Raw genomic sequence first — 19,710 nt, 5'->3', positions numbered from 1 at the left:
GTTTTTTTTATGACTGAATATTTTTGAAAACTTAATTTTTAAAATCCAGAAGGTTGCCATCACATTGGGCAGCAATGGCTAATAAATAAACGAACTGGGGTGGCGAAGTGAGCTAAAGGATGATGATGGATTTAGCCCAGATCTGTGACTGGGGGTGAGTGTCTGAAAGTTTAAGCGCTCCGTCCATCATCTCCTTGTGTTTGCTTTGTTCGCCCTTAGTGGCAGGGTATGACCAGACGTGGGTTCCTTGCTCACTTTGCTACTGGATTCAAGCTAGTCTGGCTGATGAGGGGTGTTACCCCGAAACCAGTCCCAGAAAGCTTGTTTCCGGTCCAAGGAAGACCTGGCTTGGCAGTTCGGACTGGACTGTTCCCATAAGCAACAGGGTCAAGACTGATTTGCATATGGGTGGGTCTGAACTGGGGTGGCGAAGTGAGCTAAATAACGATGATGGATTTAACCCAGAACTGTGACTGTGGGTGAGTGTCTGAAAAGTTTCAGCGCTCCGTCCATCGTCTCCTTGTGTTTGCTAATAAATAATTCTTACATTATATTTTTTATTTTAGTTTTAAGTGTACACGGCTTACACTCTGAAGTCCAAAACTGAACAGCTTTCAAAGTGTCCTCAAAAAAGTACCTTTAACAGTTCAAGGGTGACCTAAGGAACATCCTGAGCACACTTGGAATTTATTTTGGGGAGGTAGAACACTTTGAAGTTGATCGCAATTCCACCTGCATGTGAGAAGTATTCTTCTTTTTGGTGATGACAGGATTATTTAGCTTCAAGCAACGCTATCACAAAATGAAAAGTGGTGTTGTGTGGTCGGGAAGTTCTCAGCAGTCGGTCACCCCTCCCTTCTCCGGTGCTAAAGTAGTCCCAAACTAAATTAGTCCCAAACTATATAGATTTGTAGTTCTGGCTTATTTTTAGAGATTCAGGGTTTTACTCATTGACATAAGTGTGATCTTGCAAGTAGTAATAGGCAGTCAGTATAGGATAAACATAACGCACGTGTGGGGCCCTTCACGGCTGACTCCTTGTCTCTCTGCTCCCAGCTTCATTTCGTGGTAGGCGAGCTTGGACCCAAAAGAAAAAGAAAACAACACGGACTTAGGCTTCTATTTAAATAGTTATGCACATGGGGAGGGCAAGTGCACCGTCACCATTCCCTAGTGTGTCGTGCCTAATGTGAGGGAAAACAAGTGGTGACTTCAGTGATACCCCCTTATACGAGCCCACAGCCCCTGGACAAGCGCTGAGCATGCAGCGGGTACTTGCCTGCTTCCACGACCCTCCTGGGCCGTGGTGTTGGGAGATCAAGCCTCCTTGTCGTCGGGGAGTGCAATGGTCCCGGGGGCAGCTCTCCTGGAGCTGTTTTCCCTTGCTGTCTCCTCTTTGCGGGTGCGTGGCTCCCACTCTGTTCCTCCGGCGTGCACCTCCTCGGCGTCCTCCTCTGCTTCCCTCGGGGTTGTGTTCTTCTGCCTGTCCTCCGGTCCGGCTTCGGTCTCGTCCTCCTCCCCTTCTCGCTCCGACACAGCTGAACCCCATTCCGGATGCCTGCTGTGCTTTTCAGTCGTCTCGGGCGCTGGTTCCGTTTCAGACGCTAGAGTGTCAACCCCACTTCCTGTTTCTGTTTCGGCGGCGGCCATGTTGGGTTGGTCGGCGTCGCTCTCGAGTGGGACACCATCACAGTATGGTTATCCATTTTAACTAAATATAAAGAAATTACCCATCACCATAGATTATTTTATATGGGTTACTTCCTCACGGCATGGCCTTCTCAGAGCATTAGCAGTGATTAAAAAATACCCTCTGTTGAGCCTACCAGAGGGGCATGACAGTATATGTTCTTTCATGACATCACTCATGGCCATCCCTGGTTGTTCCTTCATGCTTATTGCATTTTCAAGCAAAGATATGTAACCATTGTTGGCTGTTCAAGGAAATACATGTTTATGTGTTTAACCATGTGCGGCTTGATGCGAAGGAGTGAATCTACGGTAGAAAGAGCATGCAGATTCTCTTCTTTCACCCACTTCAGCCCAACCATTAATGATCTATACACCATTTCTCCAGTTTTTGAATATTCTGTAACATTTTGAGGACAAGAAAGATGCTTGTCTAAATGTGAAATATGTCTTGGAGATCTGGATATATTTTTGGATTATCTTGCCTCATTTTATTTACTGTCCTAGGCTCCTCCAGACTGCTTTTGCTAGAATACATGGTTTCTGTGCTAAATAGCATCATAAACCACAAGCTTAACTATGCATTAATAATAGAATTATCTACAAGTACATGAAAGGGCCCAGTTTATTGTAAAATCACTACTAATAAACTCCCTAATTCGGTTACTGTTTTTAAAGTGTGCCACATTTCCTGTCTCTCTGACAAAATACTCTTATGTTCTAAGGCAGGCATAAATATAACCTCAATCAAAACACTTTTGAGGTCCAAAGATAAGGTTTGATAGAAAAGAAAAATGTCACTTTTCTGTTTTGGAACAGATGTGCAAGCCTACTTCTAAGGTGATGAGTAATTGATAAAAGAGTTATTTTATTAAGCATATCAATTCTTGACTTGGTTATTATCCCTCTTTGGGCACCTGTTAAAGTCCCCTGAGAAGATTAGTCACAGTTTTTTTTGTTCTTGCATTTGCAGTGTCAATTTCTTTTCCCATCCCTCCCATCTCCACCTCCTTTCTCTAGACTGTCCCCATTTAATGCAAACAAAAACATAATTGGCACTCATCCAGCAGCAGGGTCCAGTAAGGATTTTTAGAGGAACAAGTGAGGATGTATCTGTGGGGTCCAAGGTGCATCAGGACATGGGCACAAAACACTTCACTGGCAAACACAGTAAGTCTGACCTTTGCAAGCTGGAAAAAAACATTAGTTAGAAAATAAACTAAACCCGTCTCAAAGGCCAGACCTAACAAACAAATGGGCACGTGCCTAAAGCAGAGACCAACTTGCTTTGCTAAGAAGATGCTAATGGTCTTCCTGCTATACACAGACAGTACTCGTAAATGGGTGTAATTAAATGCTAGTATATCTTCTGGCATTGCTACGCCAGCGTTGAAGCATTGTGATGGCCTGGCAGTGGTGTACTCTCTGGGCAAAGGAAAAGATGGCCCACATTTGTACTTCATTAACTATAACACAATTGCTTTGTTTAAAGATAACCTACAGTTCTCTTATTTGCCGACCATCCCAGGGGTAATCACACAATTCCTACTGCATGTCTGAATGCTGAAGACACATGCAGCAGTGGCCTACACACCAATCAGGGAAACACCTCTGAGGCTTTTATTCTAGGCTGTATTAGTAGACACATGCAGCAGTGCCCTACACACCAATCAGGGAAACACCTCTGAGGCTTTTATTCTAGGCTGTATTAGTAGACACATGCAGCAGTGCCCTACACACCAATCAGGGAGACACCTCTGAGGCTTTCATTCTAGGCTGTATTAGTAGACACATGCAGCAGTGCCCTACACACCAATCAGGGAGACACCTCTGAGGCTTTCATTCTAGGCTCTATTAGTAGACACATGCGGCAGTGGCCTACACACCAATCAGGGAGACACCTCTGAGGCTTTTATTCTAGGCTGTATTAGTAGACACATGCAGCAGTGCCCTACACACCAATCAGGGAGACACCTCTGAGGCTTTCATTCTAGGCTCTATTAGTAGACACATGCAGCAGTGGCCTACACACCAATCAGGGAGACACCTCTGAGGCTTTTATTCTAGGCTGTATTAGTAGACACATGCGGCAGTGGCCTACACACCAATCAGGGAGACACCTCTGAGGCTTTCATTCTAGGCTGTATTAGCAGTAAGGAAGCTACAGTCACAACATACTTGCCTTTCAGACTGTGGTTTGTCTACGGCTTTCAGACAACTATGTAGTAATTACACTCTACGTACAATTAATTATAGTTATAATCACAGTTTAATGTTACTGATCAGAAGCCAGCATCACCAGCTTTGGAAGAATGTCATAATCTTTGTTAGAGATGAACAACATTTTCTGCTTCTCTACAAGAATTACAATTCTCATATTCCTGGAATTTGAAGTCTTAATTTGATATCTTGGATTCACTTCCAAGTTCGAGTCTTATTCAATTACAAACGCTAAGGGGCCACTTGTCAATTCAATGTCCCCACCCACAGTGTGTTTATTTCTATGTTTAAAAGTGTGCAAACACTGCGGTATCCCAACACTACACAAGGTTCAGAGGAAGCACAGCGGGGGCAGGGAGAGTTGTTAGCAAGAATGTAATGATGAAGTGATTCAACAATCTGCATGATAATTTAATATCAGCGCCCCCTTTGATAACTTCTATGATAACAATGTCAGAGTCTGCATGCTAACTTAATAGCAGTGCCCTCCACAACCAAGCTTTAGAATAGTTCAATGTTGGTGACATCCTTCGGCAAGTTCTGCGTTAACATAGTGCCAGTTCCTTCCGCTTTACCTAAATATAATGTAACTTAATGCCACTGCTCCCCTTCACCTACTGCCTCGCCTTACATGGTCATGTTAACTCAATGTCGGTGATCCCCGTATCAAGTAGCTGCCCCTGGTCAACAACCTGTACGTTAACTTAATGTCAGCGGTCCCTCTACAATGCTGCACGCTATCTCAGAGACGCTGACGAGCATGCACTTGTTTCAAAGGGTAAACTAACATCGATAGGAAGCACTCGTTTGACAACCTTGGACCCCCATTTATAAGTTATCAGTGCTGTCAAAAAGGTCCCTCCAAAGGCACAAGGCTTCGGTGCTCTTTAGACATTAGATTCTTTCTGGTTCATCAAGAGGTATCAATGTCTTGTACAAGCTGCCCCAAGCGATCACATCCCCACGTTCGGGCAGTCCAACTTCAGAGTATCGACTCTATTGCTTACTTCTAGAAGAACAATCTTGTATGATTCTAAGTCAAAAGTCCAAAGATTTCAGCAGAGATTTTCAGAAAACTTAGAACATATCCAGCAGTGGTGCACTGATTATCCCTACTATCGTAGGTGCTCAATTTCTTGGCAGAGTAGATTGGTTTATTTGGGAATGGTATTGAGTGCTCTGGCATTGGAATGGTCAGGGAAGGTTGCAATCACCCGCAGCAATAGGATGAATAGTAACAGTCTCCTTGATTAACGTAGCTGCCTTTACACCATCAATCCCCACTCTTGCACATGGCTAGCTGGCAAGCACGCACCCTGGAAAAGAACCAAACACATAAAAAAATGTTTTGATTTGGTATCTAGTAGAGCGCTATAGCCAAGCCAATGTAAGGTTCTTACCATTGTGTAAGAATAAACTCCATTAAACATTCTGATTATGCACAAAATTATAACGGGGTAGATGTACACAGGAATGTGCATGTTAGCACCGGTTTTAACAACCTTTTTCACTAGTTTCCCTATCGATTTCGCAAAATTACCAATGTGGAAAAGTCACCTGCATATATTTATTTTTCAGAAAAAACTTATAGATCCTGATTATACAATCGGATTTAGAATTTATGAATGTAAATCCAAGTTTTTTTGCTTTAACATAGGTGAGCCATGTGTGCAGAACCCAGTTTACGAGACCCTCCTTATTCACAGGTAAATAAGATGCTCTTATATATAAGATCTGGGGCAGAAGAGATAATGCTTGTAGGCAATTTTATTTGCAGTGTCTAACGGCAAAATGCCTCAAAATAAACATGCAAAACTGTAATTGTGATTTATCAGAAAAGCTTGTAAAGATCACAGTTCCTAATGTGAAGAAAGTGCTGTGTAACTACAAGTCCAATCCGAAGGGTTGTAATTAAGTTTGAGCTAAAGACGGCAGGGAACCTCAAAGATGACTTTGGGCACTGAAATCCTTCTGTGCCCAAAGACCGACAGATAACGAGCTTCAGCACAGATTGATGTAAGGAGGAGAGACCCTAAACTCCTTAACATTATTTGTAAAATCATACTGGAAAAGAAGGAGTGCACTAAAAACGAAACTAAAAACTGTGTAAGAAGCAAAGCGACTTCAGCACAGATTGCAAGAAACAATGGTTTACAGCCAGATTTATTCAGCATTTTGAGAACGTAAGTATCTGGAATGCGCACAAAACATATGCACATCCTGTTTTACAGAATCATGAGTGTGATAGTGGGATGTTCACATACAGAAAATATTTACATTTCCTAATATTTATTTGAGTGTTAATTACATAGGCAAAGATTACAACCTAGAGACTGTCCTACATAAATATACATAGGCACAGGAGACACTAAATATCTTGGAGTGTGGGGGGGAAACACAGACATCCCTCGGAAGAGCCTGGCTTGGCTCTAAGAGCCCAAGAACGAGCCGAGCCATCAACATCTGTAAATCAGACACCAACTGTTTACATGAATAAATATGATAATGATTTCGAAATAACAAAGAAATATGCTTCACTCTATTGGGAAACTGGGCTCTCCAACTGGATGGATAAGGAAATCAGACCTAAGGAAGTAAAGCGATGGGCGTGGATCACACAATTTTGTCAAATGATGAATCTGGGATTTGAGTCCAGGCCTGCATAGTGTGCAGTTCAGTGACTATAGAGATACAGCCTTCGCTTTCTGTCTGACCTGAGAAGCCAGTGGTTTGGATTTAGTTATTCAATTATTGCAATCCAACTAGTGCCAGGGGCTAGAATACAGATTTTAATAAATATACTATCTTAAATGAAACTGTCAATATACACCTACACATATGTGTGAGTAGTCATACGGTGTAAAGGTGTGCTTTTATGTTTGGAATATTTCCACAGACACTAAAGATTAATGATGCTGAGAGTGCAAACTCCACAGGGGCTCTAAGACCACTTCAGGTTTTAGCAAATTATTTAATCTGTCATTGAGTTTTTGAGCTGCTCCCAAAATGCAGAACCAGCAGTAACTTTAGCATAAAAAAGCACCTCCTTCCTTTCAGAGTCAGTCTGGCCTACAGGGCAATCTTGCAATGCCAAAAGGCACAGGTCCTTGCAAACATTTTCCCAAGGGCCACAAAGTTTGGTCTGTGATGTGACCGAGGGCTACATGAATACAAGCCGGGTGGTGAACCGGGGGAGCGGGGAATGGAGATGGGGCAGGGGGGCAGAGGAGGAGGAGGGAGGTATGATGGGTATAGAGGAAGTAAAGCATTGTACATCTAGAGGCCAAATTGCACAATGTGAAACCATAAAACCTGGGATTAATCCTAGCTTCTCCTCTTTACCAAATTGTGTGATCCTAGGAAATGGTTTTATTTCACTTTCCCTTCTTTCTTTTTTTATTATTCCATAGGAGGACCTCGACATGACTTCAGAATGTGCGCCATACAAAACCTTCTCCTGTGTTTGATTTAACAAACTACAGTGTTGTTCATGTTCAATAGGAGGCCACCCAAAGAGTGCACAACAACTGAATATAGTTCACTATTGCCATTGTTGTCAGTGTGGTGGGAAGAATGAATGTTTCTAAATTCATATTTGAAAATTATCCCTTAAAAAAATACTTGTCAGTGCACTGATATAATGTGATATTCTAAGGTAAAATGGTTCTGCATGTTAATGAAATACAATTTGAATTTTGAAGAGACATTTTCATATTTCCACACTTTTGTTGCAAGATGGCTTTGAAATGAAGGTGTTCCTAAAGGCAAGTGGTGCAGAGCAACCTAGTAGGTCCGCATTTAAAGGTAAGGTGAGCCGCATGTGGCTCCCAGGCCACACTTGGAGTATGACTGCCATAAGGGCTGGTCTAACAGATAAGTGAGTGGGCAGGTATTTCGGCTGTTCGTGGGCCTGTTTTATGGCCTGGTGGACAGGCTTTTACTGTTGGTTTCCCTGATATTGCCACAAATATTTCCTGCATCAAGCAATAACTCATGCAGTCTCCCATAACATGCAAAACATCTACAAAGTGTGTCTCTGCAAGTGCAAAACAGCTCTATTTGAAAATGTGGGGTGCTTCCTTTTAACTATCTGATTAATTAACGGGGGCCACATTTATTTTGGTCCCTGTGCTTATTTTCGGTCCCAGCCTGACCCTGCTGCCTTCCCCTACTCTCCTGGGTCACCGGCATGATTTTAGGAGAGATCCAACACCTCAAAGACTGTAATTAAATAATTAAAAAAACAAAGATATATCAGTGTTCGGCTGGGTTTAACTGAAAGTTAGGCGTTGCGCAGTACAGCTAGAGAGATGCGTGCCCTGTCTGTCACTATTTAAACCCTAGTTTCCACCTCAAAACCTGGGAGGATATTGTCTCCTACAACCCTCCACTGCAAAATCTTGTGAGGGGATATTTGCCCCACTACCCACTGTTCCTACACCAATATATATAAAGTTCAAGCACTGAGGAACTCCACTGAATTTACCGACGTACAATTCCTAAACTACTACACATTCTTGTACATTCGTGTACAATTAAAGCATCCCTTGTACACCTGTCCCACTTACACTCTGAGGCTGCTACCAGCTTTGTGGAGTGCTTTACAATAGATCAGAAACATAAAATAAATAATGACCACATTTGAAAAAGACACGCAGATAAAAATTAAGGGATCTTGTTGCAGCTGAAAAGGTACAAGAATATTTTGCTGTGACATGCAGGACAACTGGGACACATTTTTTTCTACACAAGTATGAACTAAGAACACAACTTTTTCTACATGAATATGAATTTCACACACTTGCCACACAATCCGCCATCTGCTGCATAATTTTGTAGATTTTAATCAAAAACGTATATAAAAAGGATCTGATACAATTACAGGGATGTGTGTGTATGTGTGTAATTGTTTCCTATATGTATGTATGTGTACGTTTTTGTAAACATCTATGTATGTGTGTTTATTTATGATTTATCATTTTTTTAAAGTAATAAGTGTAGTGAATAGTTTGAGAGCTACGTGCACTTTCAGTATAATCATGTTTATATGTTGTGATATAAGTTTTATCATAATAATAATCACATAATCATATAGTCAAATATGATATCTATGCAATGACCTATTTATATATGTAACGCATAAATATGATATATATTTTTTGATCATAAGTAATATATACATTGGTACAAAGAAATGTACATATAAATATATATATAATTATAGTTATACGTGTTTACATATAAACATATATGCACTATTGGTGTTTCGTGCACACTATTGCTGTGCATTTTTGATTTGAGTATGTTCGTTATGTAGGGAAGAGCCAACTCATGAATAATGTTCTGAAGGTACGATGGTTGTCTGTGAAACTTATGTTTGTCAGTAGTGAATTTCATAGTTTGGCTCCTTGAACAGAGACAGATGTTCCACCCATGGTTATTTTCTTGTATGTTGGGATTTTTAGGAGGCGTGCTAATCTAGAGCGGAGTTTCCTTAGTTGTATGTATTTTGTGATTTTTGTTCCTGACGAAAAGTGGTCCTTTTCAACGTATTGCTTTGTAGGTTATACAAAGCAGCTTGAAGGTGAACCTTCTGGCAATGGGTAACCAATGTAGGTCTCTCAAGTCAAGGGGAGATGTGGGCTTGTGGCTTTACATGTAGATGTTGAAAAGCATGCGTAAGATGACAGAGCCCTGAAGGACTCTTGCTTTTATGATGTAGGGTTTAAATGTTCTACTTTGAAGGTAGGATGTGATCCAATCGAGATCAGTCCCCATTATGCTGGTTTCCTGGAGACTTTGGATTAGAGTGTCATGATCAACTGTATCGCAGGCAGCTGAAATGTGGAAGAGAATTAGTGCAGTTACCCTACAGTGGTTTACTGTGTTTTTAGGGTCATCCCAGATGGCGAGAAGGGCAGATCCTGTGCCTTTTCCTGGACAAAGTCTGAAAGTATGGCGTTATTTTCCATGAATTGTGACATTTGGGTGAAGCTTACTCTCTCTATCAGTTTGCCCAGGAATGGTCCGTTTGTAAGGTCTTCAGTTGTTAAGGTCGTGAAGGTCCAGGTTTCTTTTCTTTAATAATGGGTGTTTGTAGGTCTTTTTTAAGTCTTCTGGTAAAACTCCTGTTGTTAAGAAGTTATTGATGGGTGTTCTGACTGGGGTGGCAACAGCAGGTCGTTAAAAGGATGTTCTTGAAGATTTTTGGTGGGCAAGTTTCAGATGGGCAGCCGGCTAGACCGCTTGTTTTCACAATATCCATAAATTCAGTTTCTGATAGTAGCTTGAAGGAATTCAGAGGTTGTGTTAACTTACCCTTGCAGAGGATTGTTGAAAATGGGATGGTGCTAGTAGTGGTTTTCCTTTGGTTTAAATAGGAATCAAACATGTCTGCTTTGATTGTGTAATGATTTGCCAGTTTCTCAGTAAATTCTGGAGAAATGGGACGAGTTCCTTCTGTGCATTTAGGTTAATGAACTTCGGTGAGAATTTTATAAAATTCCTCATTTGTACATTTTGAATGAGTAGTAGCTTTTTTTGTTTTTTAGCTTTTTTGATAGTTGTGTAGGTAGTTTGTGTTGAGTTTTGCTTGCTTTGAGCCAAGAAGCTTTGCAATTTGTTGTTTTATCTTTTTTAGTTCTGCATTAATCCAAGGGGCTTGATTTCTTTTGTCATTTTTGTTGTTTTGAGAGGCATTAGGATATCAAAAGCTTCCTGGAGCCACTCAGAGTTTTTTAACTGAATTTATAATGCATGGATCTGAGTTGGATATTAGGTGTTTTTCTGGGTCCCCAAAATTCAATTTGTTCCAAAGTCGATATGTAGTTGCAGGTAAGGCAGGCTTAGGTGCGGTGAGCTGTGGTGTTTTGTGTTGGAAAGATACCAAGTGGTTGTCTGACCATGTAACTGGAGTAATACTTTGGATGGTGCTAGGTTTAGATTGCAAAAGTGACATCTAGGACATGTCCAGAAATGTCTGAGTTTGGAGGCGATCTGTTGTAGGTTCAGTGTGTCTAGGCAAGTGATGATAGCTCTAGGATGGAACACATTAGGTTTGTAAAACCGTATGTTTAGTTCACGGCGGATGGATAGGTTCGAAGATAGAGTAGGAAGATCTTAAACTGTGTCTAGAAATTTGTCTGGGAATGTTCCACTGCTATCTGGTGGTCTGTTCAGATGGAGGAAATTACAAGAGAAAGTTGGTGCAGGTTTGCATCTGGCGAAGGGGGCCCCAAAACCTTGTATGGAAACATCCTCAACTTTGGTGAGATTTGTTGTTTCCTTACAAATAACTCTTAACGCCCCTCCTCTTTTGTCTATGCAGTTTTATATGACAGTTTGATAGCCTGGGGGGAAAGCTTCATGCAATACTGGAGCCACGTCATTCACAAACCATGATTCAGTTATGAATAGTATGTCAGAAGGTGTGTCTGTGGTCAAAGATGTGGTACTGCTTTTTAAAAAGGGATTGAACATTTAGCAAGAAGGGAGTGATAGCACAGGAGGCAGCAGAGAGAGCAGTGGTACACAGATGTTATGTGTATTTGTTAAGGGTACTATCACCCGCGAGGGTAACTTGCCATTGCTTAGAGATAAAAGAGAGGGAAAGGCACAAAATAGTCTCATGTGCACTGGAATGCAAGGATTGCATATAAGGCATAAGTATAAAGATATAGTCAAAAGTACGATCACTTGCGGGCTCATGTAAGATGTCACTGATAATGTCTCAAACCAATGGCTGGAAGAGGAAGAAGACAAAAAAATCAATGGTCTGAAGACAAATAAAATCAAGGTTTCAAGAGGGCTGACCCAACGCCCATACTACATATATGATGAAGTATAAGATAAAAACAATTTTTTAAGGCATACAGATATGGCTGCCTGGAGGGGAGACCTAAAAAAACTTCAGGTAAGGTAAAATGTAACCATAAATTGTGTTTGTATTCCCTGCATCTGGGGGACAGCATCAGAAACGCATTTATGAAAGATTTTTTCCCTCTACACATCATGTCAAAAGAAAACAACGCTACGGAATGAAAATCATGAATGTAGATGAATTTTGATGTTGTATTCTGTTTAGCTAGACATTTCTACGTTCACTAGTTTCATTTCATGAATATATCTTGAAATCAATGATGGCCCTTCCTACAAACCGGGACCGCTTTACCTTAATGACACAGGTTAAAAACCCTCACGTCTGCATTAAAGGCTTCCTGTTTATTCATTTTCAATAGTTATTGTTTAATGTTTCATACTAGAATGTGCCACAAATGTGTCAAAGTAGCAAGCCGAAATTCACATTGTCATTTGCTAACACATAGGTCATCAAAAAAGGAAGATGTGTCTCTAACACTTTTTCTCCCAAATGCAAAACGATTATCTTTTTTCTAACATAGTAAAACATCCAAGTGATCTATACTCCCTATCCCTAATCAGCAACGTTGCTACATTGACATGGAAGAAGTACTTGGCAACTTTAACAAGTGAAACCTGTACTGTCCTATCGCCACATGAATTATGTAGAAAATCCCATGTACCTTACATGAAGGCAGAATATTACAACAGTGGTAGAGCCTGCATTTATTAAAACAAGCTTATAGCCATGTAGGGGAAGTGTTCAGAACTCTTCTTTTAATAGTTGGTATTTAAGCACCAAATGTACTTCTATAGCTTTTAAGTAATGTGCACCATATTTGCTTCTAGAAAGAACCTGGTTACATATTTTTTTCGTGGCATGGATTGTGAAATGCTTTATTTGAAATCAGTTCTATCATAGACATCAGTAGAACAATTTCTTATGGGTGGTTTTGAATTGAATCATTAATTTTGAAAACAAAGCGGTTACTAGCTAGGAAACTTCGGAGTCCTCAGAATATTGGTCAAAACGTAAATAAACTGCAGAAAATGTTCAATTCATATAACATGTCTATTTGGGACCTGTTAGTAATAGAGAAAACCAGCACACTTTGCTTTACTTTGCTTTCCATTTTCTTCCAAAACTGTAAGCTGGATGAAATTGGAATAAAGAGAAATGCAGCGGTAACAAAACAACTGTTTGGGTGCAAAGGGAAGAAGAAAAAAAGAAAATTACATTAGATCTCATACAGGGAGTCATGCCCCTTCCGCAAGAAATAGCGCTGGAATGAAAAAGGTTTATTGCAGTCCAAACAAATGATATCAAAATAATGGCAGGCTTTAACACCAAGTATAACATGTGAATGCCATAAGAATGAAGGAACAAATGCGGGAAAGAGGAAATCGATTAAGAACTGAAAAGGACGAATAGACAAAACTAAAGTGAAGAGATCGGGCAGAAAGAATTCGCATGAACATATGATAAACCAGTCCTGCAAATAATGTAGAGAAACACAACCAGTAATTGCTAAAGAAAGTGACTGATGCAGGTGAGCTACTGCAGCCTTCAGGGACCAATTCACGATTTTTTTGTGAGGCTAAATAGGACACAAAAAAGCATGAATGTCACATTACTGGGAACTTCCCCAGATTCATGAGGTTAGGCAGTGTAGTTTGGATTCGTAGGCCTGCACTTACATTGGAGGCTCTAACAAATGAAACGATCTAACTGGCCTGGGGAACTGCCTGTGGGAAGGACATTTCTTAACATGCATCTCAAGACCTACATGAGAAGCTTGACCTTACTTTTTCCCTATCTAATAAACGCATAAAGACTTCTAGCAACCCCCTACCACCGTAGGTATGTTTTAATTTTAAAATGATAGCTGCATTTAGTATAAAAGTGATCTACCGCATGCTGCATCTGTAGAAAGCATCTGACTAGATGTGAGCGCAGTGGCAGCAAGACATTACGGAATACATGAGAAGCGATGGGGACAACACGCTACAAGCACCCATGTGGCGAGGGCTAACCGGAGATATAATTTGAGCTGTAAGAAGCAGCTGCATAGCGTAGGTTGCCAGCGACCGGGGCAAGGCAAGAATTGCGTGGTGCAATTTGCACTCTCAATTTTGTAACCATAAGAAATTTGCAACCGGGCAACCGCCCCTCTGCCCCCCCCCCCCCATCCACCCCTCTTCCCTCCCACGCAACGCCACTGGTAAAAAGGTCAGCTTACTCGACAAGCAAATTAAATGAAACTGAAAAGTGTAGAGAGTTGCGGTGGAAACTGGACAGTGAGAAAAGACAGGAGTGACATAGTGGAAATACAGAACCAATGAGGGGATGGAATATATGGCTCTCACAAGAGGGTGAGAAATTGGATCATTAGGCAGTCACTAAGTTTAAGTGATCATGGGAAATTCTTTGCAGCAGCACAATCTGGAACTATGTTATGTCTATAATTATTCTTATGTTCACGTGATTAGGTTTTCGGTTACTATGTCCCATGCATGCCACAGACACTTTGATGAAGCCCACTCATATAGAGAAAACACTCATAAATACAACCGAGAAAAGTTTTGTTTTAGAGACACGCCGTCAAATATAAATCTCAAGAATGCTTATCAAGAGAAAATCAAGCGAACACAGAGTTCATATTTCAGTTGATTTAAAACCAAATATTGTAGGATGAACTGCATTTTCTGCAAGAGCATCGAAAGTTAGAAGAGAATTGTGTAAAAATAATAATAGTTGAACACAGCTGATGTGATGTGTAAAAAAAGAATGCGAAAAAAAAGAATCTGCCCAAAAGAAATCAAATGCATATACATCTAGGCAACAAACAGCAAGCTATCTGACGAAATTCCATTGAATAACTGCAGCGAAGAAACAGATGTTCTAAAGTTAAAGCGTTCTGGGTTGAGGCCAGCAGAGCGGCTGTGGAAATACGTGGACTCCAATAACAAAACTGTCTAAACTCATTTGAAATTGCTACATTGTAGGAAAAAATGGATTTTAGCTGACGGCCAGCGAGTAGCACCCCAGATCAATGCACCCTTCTGACTCTGCAACGATGCACAATGAATCGCACAGACAGGCTCCCGCCAGCACGGCAGGTCTCTGGTCTAGCTACAGGGTCATAGGCACTGGAAGCAGGGCTGCAGGAGGTGCTGCAGCACACCCCAAAAATCACATGCCGAAGACTAGAAGGTGAACGAGCAATAAACAAATACAAATATTACATTTTGTTTTTAGCTTGTCGCATTTGCTGTCGGCTCAAAGACAGAGGTCAGATGTCAGGCCATGTCTTGTGAACAATTGCTGCTTATTCTATTATCATGGAGACTGCTACTTGAATTTCTCTGACTGCAAAGTGAGAGGGTTGTGTAAAGTGAAGCTATGTGACAATCTTGCTGGGGTCCCAGGAGTGTGAAAGGAAAGGCTGTAGAATGTAATTTTTTTCTAACATACAAGAAATGTGAACGCTTGTAAAGGAACTGTGCCAATGATTCGAAAAATATCAACAGTTAGTATAGTGCAACAAAATAATTTTTTTGTCATTTTGAAGTGTGATGGAAACAAAGATTTTATTAGGGACAAAAACATTCAAGACATCATACTTGGTGATGTGCAAATTATAAGTATTCTCTTAAACCACGTTTCCACATATTATTGTTTGTGAACTACATAGTTTTATCAGTCAAACTGCAGGTCTGCACATTTAGTGACAATTCCAATGGAAATTTTCTGGTCTGTAAATGACGGTGCACTACCACACCATGCTTTACTAATGTATTTACAATAGCGTGCTCTAAAATGTACCACTGGCTAGATACATGTGAGTATCAAGGGCCCCCTGTGGAATGTTATAATTCCTGGGACAGGGTATAAACACAGTGGAAAATATAATTCCCAGGCCATTTTTAAGACAATTAGTTCAGATTAATAAAGCACAGAAATGAAAAGAGTGAACAATAAAGGAGATTCACAATTTTAATAAAAAAAGAGATATATAAAATAACGAGATATATAAAATAACATGTAATAAAATGACAATTTGTTATAAAAATGAATTTTCCAGTGATATAAATCTGCAAAATATGATACAAATAGTGGCAAAGTGGAATATCTTCACGACGCGCGTTTCGGCACAGAGTGCCTTCGTCAGGAGTAGCCACAACAAATCTAAAGAATTAATTAAAACAGTAATTATTATACATACATTTCTGTACTTAAAGTTATAATTAAAAGTGCTGAATATTTGTCTGTGAAAAGCTCTTCACTCTAAGAGTTTTTATATAACTGATATCCTTATTTATGATAGACATGAACTGGAAATGAGGAGAGAGGAAATGGAGGAAAAGAAAAGAAAGAAAGGAAGAGGAAAAAGAGGGGGAAAGAAGGGGGGGGGGGGGAAAGGAAAAGAAAAGGGGGGTGTGTATGGGTGAAAAGGGAGAATAGTGGTGTATATGATGAAAGATACCCAGAAGGTTTGAATGTTTAAATTTTCATAATTATTGTTATTATATGCAACACCCGTGAGAAAGATAAGACAAGGAGATACTTGCTGAATCTTGGTGCTATGATGCTCACTTGTGTATTTCTAGCAGATAGGTGTTCACTGATTTGTATGAACATGAAGCACCCTTGGAGAAAATATTCTATAATACAAAACACATAACGAAATTAAAGACTGATGAATAGAGATACTACATTCTGCCCACTCTCCAGCTAAAAGGCTGTGACTGGTGTGTTACAAGTTGTGTGTGTGACACTTGGATTTATCACAATCCCTATGACTAAAACAATACATTCAGTAACAGTGGTGTCAGCATCCCCACTCAGAACATTTTAGCAGGACTACTGGTAAGAGCAATGGAAAGTGTGTAGGCACCCTACGGTAGTATGGCTGCATCACATGCACCATGGTTGTGCGGGGCACAGAATGTCTTTCTAGAATCAAACACTGTGCATGTCCAAGTATTCAATCATTCAGCTGCAGGTAGTCAGGTAGCTCGCGTCTTTTATGGCAAGCGGGCCTCCCGCATTGATCTGCAGAGCCTGGGAAGGCGTGTTTAAAACACAGAGTCTGGATTGATTTTTTGCTTTAGTTTTCCAGAACCTACTGATCTGATGGTGGATAGGCCTTTTGTTTAAAACGTTTACTAGAAAAGGTGCCAAACAGCGCAATTGGTTCTGTTCTAAAGAAATGTCAACAAACATTTTCAGGACACTAATGGGTAGCAACTGCGATGCGTTTCAAGCGATGCATTTTATTTGTGCAGTAGGTGGACCAGCATGCTGCTCTCCACGCCCTGATAAACAAAGATGGATGGCCGAGAGGACACCCGAGGTGGCCAAAAATGACATTTATTTACAAAGATCAGAGTTATGATCCAATTTCTTTACAGAAAATAGGAAACCACCGTTTTCAAAGACTGACTGAAGGCAGGCCTCACAGTATCATTACTGCAGCTACCACATGGACTTTCAAACCGGGAAGACATCGGATATATAAATGAAACACAAAAATATGGCATATGGCACAAATAAACTAATGATCACGCAATCCTTTCGAAAACACCAATTTTATGGAAGTTATGATAATGTAATTGATGCAATGCCAACGGATACATTTAACCTTATTCTGAGTGCTGGCGAATAGTGCAATTCCATTAAAGGAAGACGTGCTATGACCCGGAACGATAACTGCTCCAAATGTAGGTGGGCGATTGGCTATGAGCCTGAAGTCACACCTGCTATTTCCGGTTTAGTGGTTGCTTCAGCGCTTATGGCGAGGTTACTGCATTAGCATTACACTAGCGAGGCTTGCACTGATTGCCCGTTTAAAAAAAATACAAATTCAGTAGGTTTGGCTCCATAGTGCAGGTAAAAGGGCAACCTGTGAAGAACATTAACCTTTTAAGTAGCTTGAACTTCTAACCTAGATAGCTTGCGATATACTCTCAAAGAGGTACTTTGCTGTACACATCAGGGGAGGACATTAGAACTATAAATGGTCAAGTCGATACCAAGAGGCTGCGGTATTTGAGTACAGAAAATGGGCTCAGGTGACAAACCAATGACTGCGATGCATATAGCTATACGTATTTAAAGTTCTCTTATGCCCATTGCTCCTCATCCACACCCTTGTTTCAGTCATAGCAGTATAAGGCCTGTCCACTTCCGCAGAAAGGCACTACCCATAAGACAAAACCAGCAGGGCATCCTGCTCCCATTGGGCACAAAACATACTTGCTTACTCCCAACACATCCTGTTTTTTCTTACTGTCTTTCAACAGGCAGTAGTTCCAGAGACAGAATTAGGTTTGCCCCAAGAATATTTCGGCTGAATGTGGAGCACCAGCTGCAATGCTTTCTGGGTACTTCTGTATTTTTTGCAGGACCTGGACTTACGTAACACCGACTTTCGGGATTGAAGGAGGGTGACAGAATGGCGGGTGACGCCGGCGGAGGTCTCCTTGCAGTAGATGTCAACGGCAGTATCAGTTTCCAGGTTCTTTGCCGCTTGGAACAACGTGCATGAGGTGAAAGTCATCGCATAATGGTAAATGATATCAAGTTGGCACCTGGGCTGGAATAAAACCTTGAGCTAAAACTCAGTCTGGGTTATGACCATTAATTGGCATGACCACTTGTGTAAAATCAGGGACAATGTTCACAAGCGGGACACATTAGTATTTGAAGATTACAGGACCTGGTATTAAAAACTTCTGCAACCAAAAACTTATTGAACTCTTCAACAGGGATAATATTCCAGGTTAAACACACCTGCTCATCTTCATTCTACATATTTGTTCTGCCATCAGTCCGTGGTGGCGAAGTTTGCTAGATGGTTAATATACCTTACAACTCCTTTCATCATAAATTAAATGTAGAAATCCAAATTTAAAAAAGGCTATATGACCTAGAATAAACTATGTTGTAGATATTATTAGATAAGAATTGAGACAACACATCTTAAGAGGCTAGTTACAAACAAAGTACTATTGAGGCTAACTTCATGCAGACATACGGTGATGGAAACCAAACGTTAACAAAAAATGAGTGCTGCTGATTTTAAAAACGATTTTTACTATGCCATATAAACGAAGTATGATGTGCCTGGGAAGGCTGCCAATAAATAGTTTCCAAGTAAATTTGCAAGTAAAAGGAAGATAAGTAGATGAGGATGAGTTTCTAGGAATTTGAACGATAGACTACTATGAATGCATTCTAGAAATGACTCCAACGTTTTTAGGTAGAGTAGAGGGGGGAGATCAGAGACCTACATTGTTGGTGGATGTGGATAGTATTAATGTTGGTCTAGTGCACTGTATTCTTGTTACAATCCAGTTCAGCCCTGCGCTGCATTTTAGTATTTCAATGATATACATGTTGTATATTTGACGGGCTTATCTTTACCACAAAATACCTTTTTGGTTTTAGAGAGATTAAAATTAAGAAATAGGTGGCAAACCGTTTCAACTCTATAGAGACATTGTTTACAGAAAAATTCCATGTGACCTCCAGGTAGTGTCTGTGCACTAACACTATTATATACCAAAACTCGAGCATCTGGACCGCAATGTTATGGTTTGGAGAACTACACACAACAGATTACAGCTGTAACAGTATTCAAAGTACAGGTGAAAAATGCTTAATTTATGTCAGTGAAAGAGGGATCACTAACAACATGGTAAGAAGCACAAAATAATGTGCATGCAGCCAGATGTGCTAACGACAATGCTGGTGTAAAGCACACTGTAGGATATTGTGCCTCATACAAGATTTTGTTCATATTGGAATAAACACTGACCACCAATGCATGAACAGACACAGCAGAATCTAATCTGCATGTATCTAGCTGTACTGTCTCTGGTTGAAGAACTACAGCCCGCAACCTGAAAATGTAATTTGTAATTACAGTAAAAACAGGC

General features: G+C 40.5%; 1 protein-coding gene across 9 annotated transcripts in view; it reads right to left on the bottom strand.

Annotated features, from left to right (window-relative positions):
• Positions 1 to 19,710, bottom strand: part of PAM (peptidylglycine alpha-amidating monooxygenase) — a 1,234,044-nt gene that overhangs the window by 759,114 nt on the left and 455,220 nt on the right. The gene's annotated exons all lie outside the window — the stretch shown is intronic.

The sequence above is a fragment of the Triturus cristatus genome, chromosome 2_1 (assembly GCF_964204655.1).
Source record: "Triturus cristatus chromosome 2_1, aTriCri1.1, whole genome shotgun sequence".
NCBI classification, from domain to species: Eukaryota; Metazoa; Chordata; class Amphibia; order Caudata; family Salamandridae; genus Triturus; species Triturus cristatus.
Note: the sequence above shows the minus strand (reverse complement) of the source record. Positions and strands in the feature narration are given on the sequence as shown.